This window comes from Trichechus manatus, unplaced genomic scaffold (genome assembly GCF_000243295.1).
Source record: "Trichechus manatus latirostris isolate Lorelei unplaced genomic scaffold, TriManLat1.0 scaffold00087, whole genome shotgun sequence".
In the NCBI taxonomy this organism is placed as follows: domain Eukaryota; kingdom Metazoa; phylum Chordata; class Mammalia; order Sirenia; family Trichechidae; genus Trichechus; species Trichechus manatus.
The window spans coordinates 8,729,082-8,748,576 of NW_004444023.1; the positions used below are offsets into that span (position 1 = coordinate 8,729,082).

A 19,495-nucleotide genomic window follows, 5' to 3' on the forward strand; every position below is an offset into this window, starting at 1 on the left:
ATTTTGGGCAAGTTATATGTCCCTAATTTTGTTTTATTATACTTTTCCATTACAGGATATCACATCCATTAAATCACTGTGTTTCATTTTTGTGGACAATACAAGACATATACAAATGAAAAAAATTCCCACAGTGTTGTCTATGTAGATGTGCTAGATGATATATTCTGTATACCAGGTGACATTCAGTTTCTCAGATGAGCTAGAGCAGGAGTATCTTAAGATATGAAAATGTCCATCATGGCTTTAAAGCAGGTCAGAATCAAAAAATTGTGATGATGTTGTAATTGTAAAGACTAAAAATTTTTGGACACTTACTATGTGCTACACATTCTAAAGGCTTGACATGTATTAACTCAAATAACAACACAGTAATCTCAGAGAAAGATCTGTTCCCATCTTACAGAGGAGAAAACTGTCACAAAGACTCTAAGAAACTTGCCACAGGTCTAACAGCTAGTAACTGGCAGAGCCAGCACCTGAACCCAGGTGGTTGGGTTTTACAACAGAATCTAAAATCAAACAGTTAAGTAACAGATACAGCATTAAAAGGATGTTGACAGGGATTCCAAACAGAAAACATGAAACAAATCAAAGGTCAACAACATGGAACTGGATTAAAGGTTATCCACACATATGATACATGTAATTCATTAGTATTCTCAGTACTATTCACTCATTAACCTTATAGTATAGGAAAATTTAAAGTCATTGAAAATATTTAAGACAAATTTTGAAAGGTTAATATAAATAACTTATGAAATAACACTGTGTTTTTTATAAAAACCATGGACTTGCGCCTACATGCACATGCATAAACACATACACACATACTTTAATTAACTGAAATTATAGTAATCTCTGAATTTTTGGGGATGAATTTTCAGTATTGTTTTACACGTGTGTATTTCAGTATTTTTGGTACAAAGAAAACATATAAATTTTACTTAATTTAGTTTGAAAACATGCAATATTAGGTTAGTAAAAAAAACTTTATAGAAATGAAAAAAAATTTTAGAAAATTTTTTTAACACCAAGTTCCATGAAATACATATATGTAAAAATATAAGTACAACTTTACCCATCTAAATTTAGATATTTAGCTATTAACAAAAGCAGAATGGAGTTTTGCCACTAATAAGCCAGTGATTCAAGATTAGAAATTTTATTAATGTTACACATTCATATAATGGATTACAACAGAAAAAAAATGTATCACAGTAAATCCTTGAAGAAATTATTGAATAATTCAAAATCTTGCCAAATAGAACATTACAAATAAAAACAAACTGAAAACCTGTTATTAAGCAAGAAACTTTCAGCAAACATCATGATCAGCAGTCAACACTGGAAGCGTTTCCACTAAAGGAAACGCTGAAGCAAGGGGGCTGGCCAGGGCTCCTACCATTCATCACTGCACGGGACACCTAAGCAAGGACCAGGGAAATAGGGGAAAAGAAAGAGGGGGGAAAAAAAAAAGAGAGAGAGAGAGAATCAAAGCTGGAACTGTTATTATTCACAGACGAAATGACTGTAACCTATAAAAAGAATGTATTTTAACTAGAACTAATAATAACATACTGAAAGCAACCTATTCTCTTCAGTAGCAGTAATTACAAAACCCTCACAAACAAAAAAGAAAAACAGCCTGCGTTTCTATTAGCAAATATACTGTGACACCTATTTACAAGATATTTCCAGACCTATATGAAGAGACTCTAAAATTTTACTGAAGGGTATAACAAGGTCATCATCAAAGACTGAGGAACTCAATTCTTATTGGAACATGTGGTGACAGATACATGAGTGCAGAAATAAAGGGCAATCCATACTCCAACACTTTTGTCAAAGAAGACCCAACACAATTTTGAAAAGAAAAACAAAATGGAGGGGCCTGTCAAACTATATAAAAACCAAACCCACTGCCCTCCAGGCGATTCCGAATCATGGCGACCCCATGTGTTACAGAGTAGAACTGCTCCATAGGGCTTTTAATGGCTGTAATCTTTATGGATGCAGATCTCCAGGCTTTTCTTCTGCTGTGTGACGACGTGTGTTTCAACCACAAACCTTTAGGTTAGTAGTGAAGCATAAACCGTTTGTCACCTAGGGACCATGTCAAACTACATATGGACCTGTTATCATATATATTAATCTAACCTTTCAAACGAATGAAATAAAGTAGCTAAAACAGGATATACACAAAAAACACAAACAAAAGAGAGACAAAAACATTGTAAACAATGAAACATTAGAACTAAATGGAACATAATATTCTGTAATTGGGCAATAGGTGAGGCCTTCCAAACAAACGTATAAAAGCAAAGAGCATGCAGGAAAGAAGATTTATGCTTCACTGTAAAAACAGCATAAACTCAGACACCAAGACATATATAAAGAATTAACCTACAAGATATAAAATACCTCCTAAAATACATTAAAGAAAATGAGTAAAGTATGGAAGTCCATTTTATATCTACATGTCCACAAAATAATGCAACTTACTCACACTCTCTATTAGTTGGAAAATGGAAACACAAAGGACTGTCATATTCCCAAATGTTCAAAACATAAAAAGAACATAGTAATAAGTTTTACATAAATTATAGAGAAATCTCGTATGTTTTTGATAGGATGTTTATCAGCTTAGGGGGCAGGGAAGGGGGAAAGGGCAGCACCTTGCCAAAATCTATCAAAATATACAATGCACACTTTTTGAAGCAATAACCACTCTTCGAGTTGCCCAACGTGGAGGAACTCTGTGACATCTCCAGATAAGTTGGTGCACTCTACTGTAGCCACTATGACATTCTTTATAACAAGGAAAAGCTGTAAAAGCCCCATGCACCTTCATTATGAGAATGCTTTACTGAGGATCTAAAAGAGCAAGTTAGCTCTACATCTACTAACATGAAAACATAGGGTGTTTGACCACCATTTGTCTGTCAGTTTGTCATACTGTGGTGGCTTACGTGTTGCTGTGACGCTGGAAGCTATGCCACCAGTTTTTAATATACCAGCAGGGTCACCCTTGATGGAGAGGTTTCAGCAGAGCTTCCAGACTAAAACAGACTAGAAGAAGGACATAGCGATCTACTTCTAAAAAAACTGACCAGTGAAAATCTTATGAATAGCATCAGAACATTGTCTAATATAGAGCTGGAAGATGAGCCTCTCAGGTTGGAAGGCACTCAAAATACGACCATGGAAGAACTGCCTCCTCAAAGAAGAGTCGACCTTAATGATGCGGATGGAGTAAAGCTTTTGGGACCTTCATTTGCTGATGTGGCATGACTCAAAATGAGAAGAAACATCTACAAACACCCATTAATAATCAGAACGTGGAATGTACAAAGAATGAATCTAGGAAAACTGGAAGTTGTCAAATATGAAATGGAACGCTTGAAGATAGATATCCTAGGCATTAGTGAGCTGAAATACACGGGTATTGGCCATTTTGAATCAGAAAACCATATGGTCTACTATGCCATGAACGACACATTGAAGAGGAACAGTGTGTCGCATTTATTGTCCAAAAAGGAGATCTGGAGATCTATCCTGAAGTACAATGATGTCAGTGATAGGATAATACCCATATGCCTATAAAGAAGACCAATTAATAAAACTATTATTCAAATTTATCCACCAACCACTAATGCCGAAACTGAATTATTTTCACCAACTTCTGCAGTCTGAAATTGATCAAACATGCAATCAAGATGCATTGATAATCACTGGTGACTGGAATGTGTAAGTCTGAAAGAAAGAAGAAGGATCAGTAGTTGGAAAATATGGTTTTGGAGATAGAAAGGAGGCCAGAGATTACATGATAGAATTTTGCAATACCAATGGCTTACTCATTGGAAATAGTCTTTTTCAGCAACATAAATGGCGACTACACACGTGGACCTTGCCAGATGGAATACACAAGCTGCATCTGTGGAAAGAGACAATGGAAAAGCTCAGTATCAGTCAGAAAAAGGCCAGGGGACCACTGTGGAAGAGACCATCAATTGCTCATATGCAAGTTTAAGATGAAGGTGAAGAAAATTTTAAAAAGTCCATATGAGCCAAACTATGACCTTGAGTATATCCCACTTGCATTTAGAGACCATCGCAAGAACAGATTTGACATACTGAACACTAAGGATCGAAGACAAGTTGCGGGATGACATCAAACCCAAGGCCATTGAGTCAATTCTGACTCATAGCAACCCGATAGGTTTCCAAGGCTATAAACTTTAAGGAAGCAGACTGCCACATTTTTCTCCTGCGGAGCTGCGGGTGGTTTCGAACAGGCAACCTTTAGGTTAGCAGTTGAGAGATGACATCAAGGACATCATAAAGGAAGAAAGCAAAAAGTCATTAAAAAGACAAGGAAGAAGGAAAAGACCAAAATGGATGCCAGAAGACTCAGAAACTTGCTCTGGAACGTAGAGTAGCTAAAGTGAATGGAAGAAATGATGAAGTAAAAGAGCTGAAACAGAAGATTTCAAAGGGCAGCTCGAGAAGAGAAAGTAAAGTATTATAATGAAATCTGCAAACACCTGGAGTTAGAAAACCAAAAGGGAAGAACATGCTTGGCATTTCACAAGCTGAAAAAACTGAAGAAAAAGTTAAGCCTCAAGTTGCAATACTGAAGGATTCTATGTGTGAAATACTGAACATAAGAAACATCAAAAGAAGATGGAAGAAATACACAGACTCACTATACGAAAAAGAATTGGTCGATGTTCAACCATTTCAGGAGGTAGCATATGACTAAGAACTTATGGTATTGAAGGAAAAAGTCCAAGCTACGCTGAAAGCATTGGTGAAAAACAAGGCTCTTGGGATTAACAGAATACCAATTGAGATGTTTCAACAAACAGATGCAATACTAGAAGCGCTGACTCCTCTGTGCCAAGAAATTTGAAGATAGCTACCTGGCCAACCAACTGGAAGAGATCCACATTGTGCCTATTCCAAATAAAGGTGATCCAAGAGAATGTGGAAATTATTGAATATCATTAATATTACACACAAATAAAATTTTGCTGAAGATAATTCAAAAATGGTTGCAGCAGTACATCAACAGGGAACTGTCAGAAATTCCAGTTGGATTCAGAAAAGGACATGGAACGAGGGATTTCACTGCTGATGTCAGATGGATCTTGGCTGAAAGCAGAGAATACCAGAAAGATGTTTATCTGTGTTTTATTGACTATGCAAAGGTATTCGACTGTGTGGATCACAACAAATTATGGATAACACTGCAAAGAATGGGAACTCCAGAACACTTAATTGTGCTCATGAGGAAACTATACATAGACCAAGAGGCAGTCGTTCGAACAAAACAAGGGATACTGCAGGGTTTAAAATCAGGAAAGGCGCGCTCAGCGTTGTATCCTTTCGCCATACTTATTCAATCTGTATGCTGAGAAATAATCCAAGAAGCTGGACTATATGAAGAATGTGGCAAAAGAATTGGTAGAAGATTCATTAACAACCTGTGATACATAGATGACACAATCTTGCTTGCTGAAAATGAAGACGACCTGAAGCACTTACTGATGAAGATCAAAGACTACAGTCTAAAGTATGGATTACACTTCAACATAAAGAGAACAAAAATCCTCACAACTGGATCAATAAGCAACATTATGACAAACGGAGAAAATACTGAAGTTGTCAAGGATTTCATTTTACTTGGATCCATAATCAACGCCATGGAAGTAGAAGTCAAGAAATCAAATGACCTATTGAATTGGGCAAATCTGCTGCAAAAGACCTCTTTAATGTGTTAAATAGCAAGAATGTCACTTTGACGACTAAGGTGTGCCTGACCCAAGCCATGGTATTTTCAATCGCTTCGTATGCATGCAAAGGCTGAACAATGAATAAGGAAGACCAAAGAACTGATGCATTTGAATTACAGTGTTTGTGAAGAATATTGAATATATGATGGACTGCCAGAAGAAAGAACAAATCTGCCTTGGAAGAAGTACAGTCAGAATCCTCCTCTGTCTCATGTACTTTGGACATGTTATCAGGAGGGACCAGTCCCTGAAGGACGTCATGCTTCATTAAGTTAGAGGGTCAGCGAAAAGGAGGAAGACCCTTAATAAGACGGATTGACACAGGGCTGCAAGGGGTTCAAAGAAAGCAAACAATTATGAGGATGGCACAAGACCAGGCAGTGTTTCGTACTGTTGTACATAACGTCACTGTGAGTTGGAAGCAACCCGATGGCACCTAACAACATTAGGGTGTGTGTTTTCAAAGGTTGCAGAATATCACAACAGAATATTCACTAAGAAGTTTTTTTTTCTAGAATCACACAATGGTGTATTTTAACAAGACCTGCACTGACATCTGCCACAGAACTCACACCAGTGGTTCCAGATGGAGGCGGTGAGTGATGGTGGAGGACATGACAGGGAAAAGTGTTTACTTCTTAGACCCTGAGTGAGAAATACATGTATCGTGTGATGTTTAATATAAAAGAAATATAGTATTTAATAATGATGGTGGAACTAGAATTTGGTTCCATCCTCCTGTATGACAAAGAAAGATTTGTTCCTACATCTTGGCTGATTTTAACCATTTTCACCCAAGGCCTCTGCTGCATCAGTGGCCCATGGGATGGAAGGGTTGTCAATAATTTAAAGGTCTTATTTTTAGAAATTTAAGTTGATTTCATATATTAAAACTAATAATGTAATAAAGTACCCTCTATCACTGATGTAAATTTTGACCTTGTGAAGGATTTCATTTTACTTGGATCCATTATCAACGCCCATGGAAGTAACAGTCAAGAAATCAAACAACATATTGCATTGGGCAAATCTGTTGCAAAAGACCGCTTTAAAGTGTTAAGAAGTAAAGATGTCACCTAAGCCATGTGGATGGTTAAGGTTGTGTGTCATCTTGGATTGGTCATGATTCTCAGTGGTTTGGCAGTTATGTAATGATGGAGTTATCCTCCATTTTGTGATATAATATAATCATCCCCATGATGTAATCTGATGTGATCAGTCAATCATTTGTAAGGGGAGTTTCCTTGTGGGTGTAGCCTGCATCCAATATGGACATTCTGGCAAAGCTCACTGGCTTTTGCCCGCTCTGGATCCTGCACCCGGCTCATCATCATATGACCTCCAGTTCTTGGGACTTGAGCCGGCGACCTGCTGTAGTGCCTGCTGATCTTGGGTTCGTCAGCCACAGCAGCCACACAAGTCAGGAGAAGCCTCCAGCCTGATGCCTGACCTAGGGACTTGGGACTTGCCAGCCTCTGCAACTGCATGAGCCATTTTCTTGTGATGAATCTCTCTGTATATACCCTTCATTGGTTTTGCTTCTCTAGAACCCAGCCTAAGACACTGTGGTATTTTCAATCACCTCATATGCATGTGAAAGCTGGACAATGAATAAGGAAGACCAAAAAAGAACTGATATATTTGAATTATGGTGTTGACAAAGTATATTAAGTATACCATGGAATTCCAGAAGAAGAAACAATCTATCTTGGAAAAAGTACAGCCAGAATGCTCCTTAGAAGTGTGGATGGCAAGACTTCATCTTCTGTACTTTGGACATGGTATCAGGAGGGATCAGTCCTTGGAGAAGGACATCATGCTTGATAAAGTAGAGGTTCAGTAAAAAAGAGGAAGACCCTCAAGCCTCAACGAGATGGACTGACACAGTGGCTGCAATGATTCTGAGGAGGGCACAGGACTGGGCAGTATTTCATTCCCTTCTACACGCGGTCTCCATGAGTTGGAACCAACTCAATAGCACCTAACAACATCACTGATGTCTGTTTCTGAATTTCCCATTCCATTCCACATCATTATTTTGGAGCCAGAAACATACTGATTCACTTCTTTAGCTTCTAACGCATTATAAAATCAGGGAGAGCAGGTTTCCCCTTATCAGTCTCCCTTTTGGGAATTTTCCAGCAACTGTGCACAATAACACATCCCCTCCATGTGCAGTTTCTGCCATGCTGGTCCACAGAGAGCTGACAGACCATCCATATGTGGCCCCTAAACCCTAAACCCTCCCCTGCCACTCACCCTCACTGCCCCCATGTGGCCCACTCATCATCTTCCACCCAGGTCTGGTGTGAAGCCCTTGCCAGGATGCTCCCCAAGTGGAGCCTCTTCACAAGTACCATGTCACTGGGTCACCGTGAGATGGAATCTGTGTGGAGATGAAAGGTGACTGAGGGAAGGCCCTGGGTAAGTGCAAGCCAACATGTCAGAGAGAAAATAAGCAAATCTCAGGACAGCATTTCAGGAAGAAGAGGACTGTCACCTGGGAAAGAGCCATTCTGGACTCCTCCTCCTCCAGGCTTCTTTCTTAGACAAGACCAGTCTTGAGAAGTCAATCCTAAATCTTGAAAATATGCTGTTAAATGCTCACAATCAACACACCCCCTTCCTGCACCACAATCACACACACAAGGAAGACCTCATTATGGGGAAAGGCAGTCCTTGCTGCCCAGTGCCCCAGGAAGGACCAAAGGACAATAACCTCCTACACCAACAGGTGTAGTGTAGACCAACAGGTGAGTTTATTTCCCTTCTCTCCTGGTGAAGCATACACTCGGCTGTAGCAGGGGCATCTGGGCTAGAATGACCAACCATCCTCTTCAAGTCATAGATCCGACCCTGATACCACACCCCATGCAGAGCAGCGCCTCCCTTCCCTACCCCCAGCAGGAAGGACTGGTGTCAGCCTCAGAAATGGAGGACCCAGCAACTTGGTGCTCAATACTGGATGCAGATTAGAATCATGTGGGGCACTTCAACCATTTCTGAGGCTGTGATCCACCTAGATTATTTGAGGGGAATCTCTAGGGAGGGGGTATATGTGATGTGTTTGCAAAATGCCTCAGCAATCCACTGGGGAACTCACAAAAGGCAAACGCAGCACACCTGCCACCTTGTGGCTTGCCTCTCCCCTGGGGCCGAGCTGTTACCTGGATACAGGAAGTGAAACCAGTAATGAGAAACATGCAGAGCAGGCATTACAGGCCATGTAGTGGGAGTGAGTGTGTGGCTGGACTGTTCCACTGAGAAGGTGATATCAGAACAAAGAGCTGAGGAAGAAAGGGTGTTTGACAGATGTATGTGAGGGACCGGAGAGTTCCAGGCGGGGGACTACCTACATGAAGGCCCTGAGGCAGTAGTGTCCCTGCCCCAGGAAAGGCGAGGAGACCTGAGTGACTGCAGCAGATGGAAGAGGAGTCTTCAAAACTTTTTCTCCTCTACACCAGAAGAATTTTGGAAACCAGGTATTCCCTCATCAACTTTAAGTTTACATCTAATTTTTTCTTTATTTTATCACAAATTAAAACTTTTACAAATGACATACTATCTTGTATACTTTAAAAGCTTATCGAGATGTTCACCTGAGCCCCAGGAAGTTCAGGGTGACCCTTCATGGAACCAAGGACACCTTTAGGGAAGCTCAGGAGGTCAGTGTTGCACGTTTTAAGGTGGAGATGCCTGTGAGAGGCCCCAGCAGAGACGCTGAGGAGCCAGTTGGACACATGAATCTGGAGGTCAGGGGAGAGGTCTGGCTGGAGAGATGAAACTGGGAGACATCACGGTGTTTAAAGCCTTAAGATGAGGGAAAGGCTGCGGATGTAGACAGAGAAGAGGTCCAAGGACTGGGCCCTGGGTGCGCCCATGTTCACAGACCAGGGAGTTCAGGAGAAACCAGAGGAGGAAACTGAGAATTGATAAGGGAGGAGGGAGAAAACTGAAAGAGAGAGAGAGACAGGTAAATATTTAAAGAATACTGATCTCTTTAGAGGTCCCTAAGTGGTGCAAATTGTTTGTACTCTCCTACTAACCTAAAGGTTGGTGGTTCAAACTCACCAAGTGGCATCATGGAAGAAAGGACTGGTAATCTGCTTCTGTAAAGAAAACTCTATGGAGCAGTTCTACTCCACAGCACATGGGATCTCCATGAGTCAGAACTGACTCAACGACAACAAGTTTTGTGATGTCTTGAAAGTCAAGAAAAAAGTGTTTCATGTAAGAAGGAGTGATCACCTGTTCAACTGTAATCTGAGCCTATGAATGCCAGTAAATTTCCACTAGTCAGAAAAGACTGCCTTAACCTAGCGCAAGCCAGATTTGGCTCACCCTGCGTGCGAAGAAGGGCCAGCTGTGACTGTTAATTGACCTCAACAGTGGGCACAGCAACAGGTGGACCGAATCAGAAGGAAAATCCTTCAACAATTTTCCCTCCCTAATTCACCTGCGCAGCCACCATCTTGCTGCCCAAATCAGATACAAACCCTGCTTCCCCGTAGTAGCTCAGGGAGTTGGGTCTCAGGAAATTCCTCCTGGCTCCTTGCTCTGTGCACTGCAACAAAGTTACTTTCGCTTTCTCAAAGACCAGTGTCCAGGTAATTGGCAGGTCGGAGCCTGCCAGACAGAACTCACTTTCTAAGGCTTGGTAACAATTTTGGCAACCAACGTGGGCCCAGAGGGTCTCACAGACCCTCTGTCTGGAGCCCGGCACCCCCTCAACCACAAGAGGAACCTCTACGAACCCTCAGGCACACCAAGCCTCTTGTTAGGGAGGGTCAGGTGGGTCTCCTAACTGCGACTGAGGTGTTGACAGGCCCAAGGCACTTTAACTTTGAGAATTAGAAACTAACTAGGGTATGGATGTCCACTAGGTTAAGTGCCCTCGAAATTTCTCTTTTTAAGTGTAAGTGCTTGAGATTGGAGGTAAGGAGATATCTGGAGGAGTGAAAGTAACATTAAGACATCCCCATTAAGGGGGACTGAAGCCCTGCTAAGACATCCTCATTACTTACCCCGACACTCCCCCTAGCCAACAGCAGAAAATGGACACCCAGTTTCTGGTTGATTGTGGTGCAGGTTCTGGTTCTGAGTGTGTGTGAGTGAGATATGGGGAACCAACCTAGTGTCCCCAAACGTTCCCCCTTAGGTTGCATACTTAAAAATTGGTCCTCCTTTAGTCAACTTTATTTTCTTTTGTAACACTGCCTGGCCCCAATACCATCTTACAGTTAGATCTGTTTTGCAAAAGAGAGGGAAAATGGGATGAAATTCCCTACGTACAAACTTTTATGTCTCTCTGGCAAAATAAAAACCTACGAAAACAGTGCAAGCTAATGGTGCAGGCAGCAGGGGAAAAAGGAAGGGGAGATAGAAAGTCCCTGGTCCTTCCGGACGCAGAGAGCGATCCATACCCCTTCAGCCCTTTGCCTCTGCCTATGGCCCCTGCTTCTTATCCACCTGGGGGGGATGGGACTGGTTCCTGGCCCTGACACTGGCAGCCCCCACTGCGCTGTCTCACCGACGACAGCTCCCACCTCTTTGATGGAACCCTCTATTACCCCTCCCGCAAACTGTCCACCGGCCCCTCATGAGTCAGAAACGTCTGGTCCTGTGCAGCAAATAGTCTCCCCAGTGCACAATTTGGCCAGGGATCCATCCAAGTCTCCTCAGGGCAATTTATGCTGAGACAAATGCCTGCTGAACTTGACACAACGGCCAGCCTAGAGGGTTCCTCTGGGTCCATACACCATTCTCCACCTCTGACCTGTATAATTGGAAGCCTAAATATTCTTTTAACTCCAGAGAAATGGAGGATGGTCTTAGAAAAGTCACGCCAAGAGGCCAACAGGCTGCATAACCTCAACCCTCAGAACAGTATTAAATTCCCGGCAGCCCAAGCCGTACCTGCCATAGATCCACACTAGGACCTGGGGGCAGGACAGCTAGAACACTATAAAAACTGTCTGATAGTTGGTTTACAGCAAGGGGCCCCAAAAACAGAAGAGCCTTAGAAAAGTTCAGGATGTACAACAAGGCCCCAAGGAAAATCCCTCCAGCTTCCTAGAATGGGTGTACGAAGCACACTGCAATTTACTGATATAAATCTTGAAGACCCAGGGAATGCTAGGTTAACTAATATGACTTTCATCAGCCAGAGCACCCCTAACATCTAGGAATGAATACTTCACAACTTGTTGATATTGCCTTTAAGGTCTTCAATAATCAGGACTAGGTATAAGAAAAAAAGAAAAATAAAAAAATGAAATAACAGGCTGTGCTCCTAGAAGCAGCTCTCAGAAGTAACCTGCCACCCAGGGAGACCTCGTGCGAGTTAAATCCTCCTGGGCCCCAAAAGGGCCAGTGGCCAGCCCAAGGCCTCCTAAAGCTGGGCCCTAGACAGTGTGCCTGCTGCAAACAAGATGGGCACTGGAAATGGGGGTGTCCCTCGCAGCCAACCCAGTTTGAGCAAGAGCCCAAGAAGAAACCCACAACACAGCTCCAACAACTACCAGCCGATAACTTGGACTGATGGGGTCCAGGGGCTCCCCTGCAACCCACCCTGCCAATCTTAATCTCCCACAAGGACCCCTGGGTTGCAATAACAGCGGGAGGACAACTTACTGAATTCTTAGTGGATACTGTAATTGCCAGTTCCACCAAAGAGCTCTCTGACAACAACACAGTCAATTTCAAAAAAAGTCACAATACTGAACTTCCTAGGAGACCCAGGGATACAAAGTCTCACAGAAAAAAGCCCAGATCTCTGCCACTGAGGTAAAATATCTAGGGTTCAATATATCACAAGGGAAAAGAGAGCTGCTACCTGACTGGAAAGAAGCCATTGCCTGGGTAGCCTCCCCAGACACTAAGTGACAGTTATGAGGGTTCTTGGAATGCCCGGTTTCTATAGAATCTGGATCCCCAATTCTGGTCCACATCAAAAGACAGAAAACTCAAGCACAACTATGTCCAGGTAACTGAGGAAGTGTATTCCAGCTGGCCTGGCCTGTCTGACTAGCCTCTAACTAACCCCAATTTAGAACTGTTCACAGATGGAAGTAGCTTTGTAGAACATGGAGTCTGAAAAGCTGGCTACGCCGTGATCACCCTCCACGAGACCAGAGAGGCCCAGGTGTTGCCCCCAGGACCTCTGCTCAAATGGCAGAACTTATTGCCTTAACCCGTGCCCTCCAACTGAGCTCCAACCAACGAGCCAATATATATACAGATTCCAAGTATGCCTTGTCAGTACTTCATGCACACCAGACCAGACAGCTGGAGACCATGGCCTCTGCTGCTGTCCCAGGCACAAAGCGGACCCTCCTGCCACCCCAGGCATGGACAAGTGCGGTCCCAGCCCTCGGCCGGCTTCATTAGGGTAGACAGCTGCCAAACACAGGCAGAAATGGCACACAGCTTCAGGGCCTGGCAAGATGGTCACCAGCCTCACCTGGCCCCAAACCCTAGTAGGCCCGTGACAGCAGAGAACATCTTGGCTGGTGGGACTGGAGGAAAGAAAGCCTACTAGAGATGCCTTTTTTGAATAATGTACTATAGACAACAGAGGTGGCAGTTATATACTGCCCTGGGCACCAGAAGGGACAATCTTATGTAATTAAAGGATCAGGTGGCCAAACAAGCTGCCAGGACAAAAGCCCCCCTCACCTGCCTTGCTTGAAACCCTCAGTACACTAAGTGTGATATGAACAGAGCTGATGAATGGGGTTTTTAAACAATGATGGATGGTTGTCCAATTCCCAAGGACAAGTGATACACCTGACAGTAAAAGCAGCATACAGTTGAGATGCTATGATCCACTGGCTGACCAAAATAATTAAAGGGCCTAATACGCAAAAGACTAACCAGAAAGTAGTAAAACAATGTGTCACCTGTGTGAAGAACAATCCAAAAACAGGCCCACCACCTCCTATGCCCAGGGTACAAGCCCGCAGGACTCGACCTGGAGAAGACTGTCAAGTAGACTTCACTGTTATGTCAACATCTACAGGAGATTTCAGATATTTCTTAGTGTTTGTAGACACTTTTACCAGATGGCTAGGAGCCTTCCCCTGCCAAAAAGAAAAGGCATCCGAGGTAAGCAAAGCTCTCCTCAATCAAATTATTCAATAACGGAGGAGCCTTTGTATCTGAAGTCATCCAAGATCTTTCAGGACATTTACGAATTCAGTGGAAACTACATGCCCCCCGGAAACCACAGTCAACTGGTAAGACAGAGAAGCCAAGAGACCATACTGCCCTGGATCAAGCTGCTACACATTGCCCTGTTGAGAGTCTGGGTGGCCCCTAGAAGCAGGCTCCAATTGAGCCCCTATGAAATGCTATACGGGAAACTTTTCCTTAAGGCAGCCTGTGGATGTAGTGCTTCAGATGATCCTCAAGTAGTACAGGAACTTAGTGTTTCCAGGTATCTTAGATCACTATATGTAACTCTGAAAGCTATTAACCATTATACTTCCAGTCGTATGTTTTTTCCCACAGATACCTCTTCATCCCTTTGACCCAGGAAATCTAGTTCTACAACCATCATCCTTGCAGCCAGCTTCGACCCAAGTGGACTGGTCCTTACAAAGTTCTCCTAGTCACACACTCCTTGGTGAAGGTAGCCAGGGTCCAGCCTTAGATCCACTACACCACAGTGAAGTGTGTGCGCACTGCATCAGATGAGCCGTTAAAGACTACACCCACTGACACTGGTCACCAAAGTGCAGACTATTCGTGGGACCACAAAGACAGAGCCAACTCCTGGATCCCTTAAAACAGAAGCGGGAGTGTGAGTCTCTAGAAGACTTAACGCTCAACTTACAGATAAGTGACCCACATGTACCTCTTTCTGCTAGTAGCCTCTTCCACCTTTTAAGTCTTTTTTGCCTGTTACCCCCAGGAAAATTCAACCTAGGTCCCTAAAACTCCACCCCATGTCAGCGGGAAGTAGCCAGATTAGTTGCCGACCTTTAGCCCTTAAGATTAAGGAACTGCTACAACTCAAGGGGGGATAGTAACCTGACCTTACCAATGCTAGTACATTTCCATTACTCAGAAAAGACTGCCTTAAACTAGCCCAAGCCAGAGTTGGCCCTCTCCCCATGTGCAGAAGGGCCAGGTGTGACTGTTAATTGACCTCAACAGCAGGCACAGCAACAGGTGGAACGAATTAGAAGGAAAATCCTTCTACAATTTTCCCTCTCCAGTATGCCTATGCAGCCGCCATCTTGCTGCCCAAATCACATATAAACCCTGCTTCCCACCAGCTCGAAGAGTGGGATCTCAGGAACTCCCAGCTCCTTGTTCTGAGCGTTACAACAAGGTTACTTCGTCTTTCTCAAACACTGATGTCCAGATTATTGCCGGGTCAGAGCATGCTGGACAGAACCCACCTTCTAGGGTTCGGTAACACAACATGCTGCTGATTTAAAGAGGTAAGCTATGGAAATAAACTCTGAGTAAATTTCTTCATTGTGAATAGATGGGTTCTGTTGGAAAAAGTTTCCAAGTCAAACCAGCCCAGCCTTCAACATCTACAGAGAAAGAACAAGAGGGACTTGAGAACACCTACACAGTAGCTCACAGCTCACTATTTTAATACATTACATAAAAGAGGAATTGTGATATTAGACTAACTTGTTAAACTAGGTTTTGAGTGTTAATATAACTGCAAAGTGTGCATTCAAACAGTCTAATCATTGGAACCAGATACAGTCAATTTAAAAGGGAAAACAATGGAAATTCTTTAAAAAAATCAATGAAATTTGGGGCTAAAGTTAAAAATTGAGACTACATCATATTTAGAAAAGAATGACACAAGCTCATTATGAAATGTCACCAAAACTTATTTCAGAAGTTAATACTTAGAGAAAAGGTGAAATTCAGTACACTAAGACTTATTTTAATAAGCTTGAAAAAGAACACTGAATTATGATAAAACCATTTAAAAAAAATCTTTTAATGTTCCTTTGAAAAAGGCATCATGTAGTGACAGTAACTTCTTGTCCATTTTATCATCCCCCTACCCTACTCGTACCCCCACTCCAGGAAAAGGACAGAGGGTGACCCAATATTGACTGAGACAAGTTACTGCACTCTGACTGAATAGGGGTTGTTACGGAAGTTGTCTTCTGACACTAATAATTATAAAATGCACAAGCCTTATACACAGGAGTTTTGTAATTCTCATTCTCATCTGTATACGTCAAATAAGGTACCAATCAATACATCACAACTTATCCATATCTCATCAAGTCCCTACTCATCTGGATTTGGGTTCCCTCCTTCTGCATGACTGTGTCTCCCTCTGTCACTCTATATGTCTTCCTGTCTCTTCCTTTTTTTTTCTCTTTTTTTTCCCTGTTTTCCCCTCAGTTTCTCCTCATTTCCTTCTCCCCTGCTGTTTGTTTCCTTCTCTCTAGTCCTTCTCCTACACCTGTTCAGCCCCATTCTGGCCCTATTACACTTCTTGCTCTTTCCCCCAACCTGACTGTCCCACATCTCCATATATTTGTTTCTCTCTCCTCCATATCCGTTCCTCATTACACCTCCTCTACCCCCATTCTCCGGCATCTCCCTCGCTGAGTTCCCTCCCTTTTGTTTCTCCCTCTGATCTTCATGTCACCCCTTGAACCCGTTTCTGTCCTTGCACCAAGTAACTGTCTGCCATGACTCCCAACTCTTCATCCTCTTCCCTCTGTCTGAAATGCCGCCCTTCTTTGTCGCCCCCACTCCTACTGCAGACTAAGGGCTCCCCTCCCTATTTTTCTCCCCTTCACCTCTCAAAATAGATCCCCCTATTTAGATTTCTCCCTGCTGCTCTCTCGATTTATTCTCTTTCCACTGTTCTGTCTTTGGAACGCCCTCCCCCGGCCTCTATTTTGCCATCTGTTTATGTCCTCCCTCAGTCTTTTCTCCCTCTCGGTATTTCTATTTCTCTCGTAGCTGCTGTCTCTCTCTCTCTCTCACGACCTCGTCCACACATGCACAGGGATGGAACGAGACGCCTGCTGCCCGTGAAGAGCACACTTTCCGAGGGGTGGGATTGGGGACGGAAGAACACTGGGTGTCACGGGGCACACCTGGGTCCCCTCCCCCAACGCGGAGGTCAGGGAGGAAACAGTGACTGCGAAGGGGACGCCGGCGGGGCGGCGGGACCCAGCCAGAGGAAGTCGCGAGGACAGGGTCTCAGGAGCGAGGGGGGTCTCAGAGTCCCTGGGGCAGAACAGGACGCGGCACCCAGGGCTGCCCTCAGAGGGACAGACTGGGGGGCGCCAAGGCCGGGAACCCATCTCCCGGTGAGGACTTGAACCGGCACAAGGCGGGCAGGGGTCAGGGAAGGGTTTTAAGCTGGAAGACGACGCGGCAGGCGGCGTTTGCAAGGCCCGAGGGCAAAAAGGCCAGGACGGGGACCCACCACGGCGCGATTTTACAACCGAAACTGACGCGGATCCCCGGCGGGCGGCGGAGCCCGAAGGCTGGAACGTCTCACGGCCTCCGGCGAAGGCAAAGGCGGGTGAGATAATTTTAACCCCCCGGCCCCAGGTTTGTTGGACGAGGGACAGCGAAACGCAGGATTAAACCAGAAATTTACCTCAGCACAACCTGCCCTCCAGTCAACCCCCATCTGCGTCTGCAGGCGCGCGGCAGCCAGAGCCACAAGGGTGTGGGGGCGGGGCCTGGGCGGAGCGCTACGGGCAAGGGGCGCGGCGTTGAGAGGGGCCTGGCCTCGGTAGGGATCGCAGGAAGGAGGGGCGGCGGCGTCGGGCCTAGTGTGCCGTCTGCCTCCCCTTAGGAAGTCTCTGTTTTCTGGCTTTGGAAACCCTGAAATCTCTTTAATGTCCCGTGGAGAAGGGTTGCTTCCTGCCTATTTTAATGTTTTATACACTTTAAGGTAAAAGCTTAGAGTTATGTGGGACACTTATGTTGGAAGCTATTGTCCCCACAACACGTTGAAAAGGATTTTAGTCTGCGCATTCTTGGCCACAGCCGCAGCCCCACCCCTCGCAGGTCTTGCCTTTCTTCGTCCGCGCCCCCGCACAGGCCCCGCCCCTATGTTTACTCCTTTCCCACCCAAGGAGGTTCCCTGCGCAGTCCGGACCAGGACCCTAGGCTGGCTTTTCGCCGGCTAAGGTCCCGCCCCTCGCCCACCTCGGCCCGCCGCGCACGCACAGTTTCCTGCACACCGGAAGCTGATCGGGCTAAGTTACGGGTGCGTTAGGTGAGTGATTTTTCTTTTTTCTGGTGCAAACCTGCGCCTCGCGGTCCCGCAGGTCCGATCTTCCACACTTGGGGTCCATGCGTCGCTGCGATCGCACCTGCTTGTCTCGTGATGAGTCCTTTATCTCGCCGGGTAAAGTCCTCCCTTCGGATTTGGGTCCAAGCCCTTTGCGCCCATCGGCCCCTAGCCCGCGTTCACTCCCTGGCCCTGGGATTCTGCAGATCCCACCTTCTTCCTCTCGTCCTCTTGAGTCGCCCCGCTCTTCCTCTGCCCCTTCTCCCACTGTCTGCCCCTTCGTAGTCACCGCCTTGGGGAAGGCCCTGATCCCGGTGGGGCGGAGGTGACTTTCACCCATTCGGTGAAAACAGAGAAATCTGAACAAAAAAATTTTTATTTCCCAGAGACATGAAGGGGGACCTTGACTAGCGGTGGTAGTGGGGAGCAACAATTTAGAGTAAAAGTTGTAGCCATGGAAGACAGAGATTCTTGGTGCTGCCACAGAAAGAGGGGGTAGAGGATGACAGGGAGAGCAGAAAGAGAAACAGAGCCGGGAGCGAATTTAGCAAGCTGAGGGGAGCAGAGTGCGAAATAGTGGGGAAATAAAAAAATCTCCAGCCAACCTGGAAAACCTCTCCACAAAAGTAGAAAAGAAAGAAAACAGTTTTATTATTGAATAAACATTAAACCAGAATGTGGTGCATCACAGGCAATCTGCTAAAGATTGCAGAGAGAAATATAACTCTTTATGTAGCTAAGTAGATGCAACCCTTTTCATACATGTTCTCAAAGGATAACTCGTTCTCAAGTAAGAGCCCATGATAGCACCAGTTGTCACTCAGTTCCTCCTAAATTCACCTGGCGATTGGGGTGGCCACCAGTGTTTACTAATTGCCTTTACCCAAAGGAAAAATAAACTACTCATATCTTTATTAGGAGCCCTGGCAGTATAGTGGTTAGGAGCTCTGCTGCTAACCAAAAGATCGTGGTTAGAATCCACTAGCTGCTCCTTGGAATCCCTGTGGGGCCATTCTACTCTGTCCTGTAGAGTCACTGTGAGTCCGAATTGACAGGATGGCAACGGGTTTGGGTTTTTTTTTTTTTCCCCTCATACTTTTATTACAGGAGGTAGTTTTGCGCAACTTGGAACAAGGTGCCAACCCAAGTTAGGTTCCTACCCTCCCACAGGCTTGGTGACAGGGGCTCTATCTGCTTTGATCAGTTCTCTCTGCCTCTTCCACTGCCTGGATCCATGTGAAAGCACCACCCGAGCAGAGAACAAAGCCACGAGGTGGGAGGTGTGCTGCGTTTGCCTCCTCTGAGCAGGCTCATCGCTGGCTCCACACTGGATTTTGAGGCATTTTGTAGATTCATTGTTGTTCCCCCTCCCCAGAGAGTCTCCCTCCAACAGTTGGGGTTGGGCCCAGCCTTTATAATGTTTACCTGCCCCAGGTGATTCTAATCT

General features: G+C 44.6%; 1 pseudogene; it reads right to left on the reverse strand.

Moving 5' to 3' along the window:
- Positions 1–17,483, reverse strand: part of LOC111821514 (zinc finger protein 677-like) — a 28,988-nt pseudogene extending 11,505 nt beyond the window's left edge.
- Between the last annotated feature and the right edge of the window lie 2,012 nt (positions 17,484–19,495).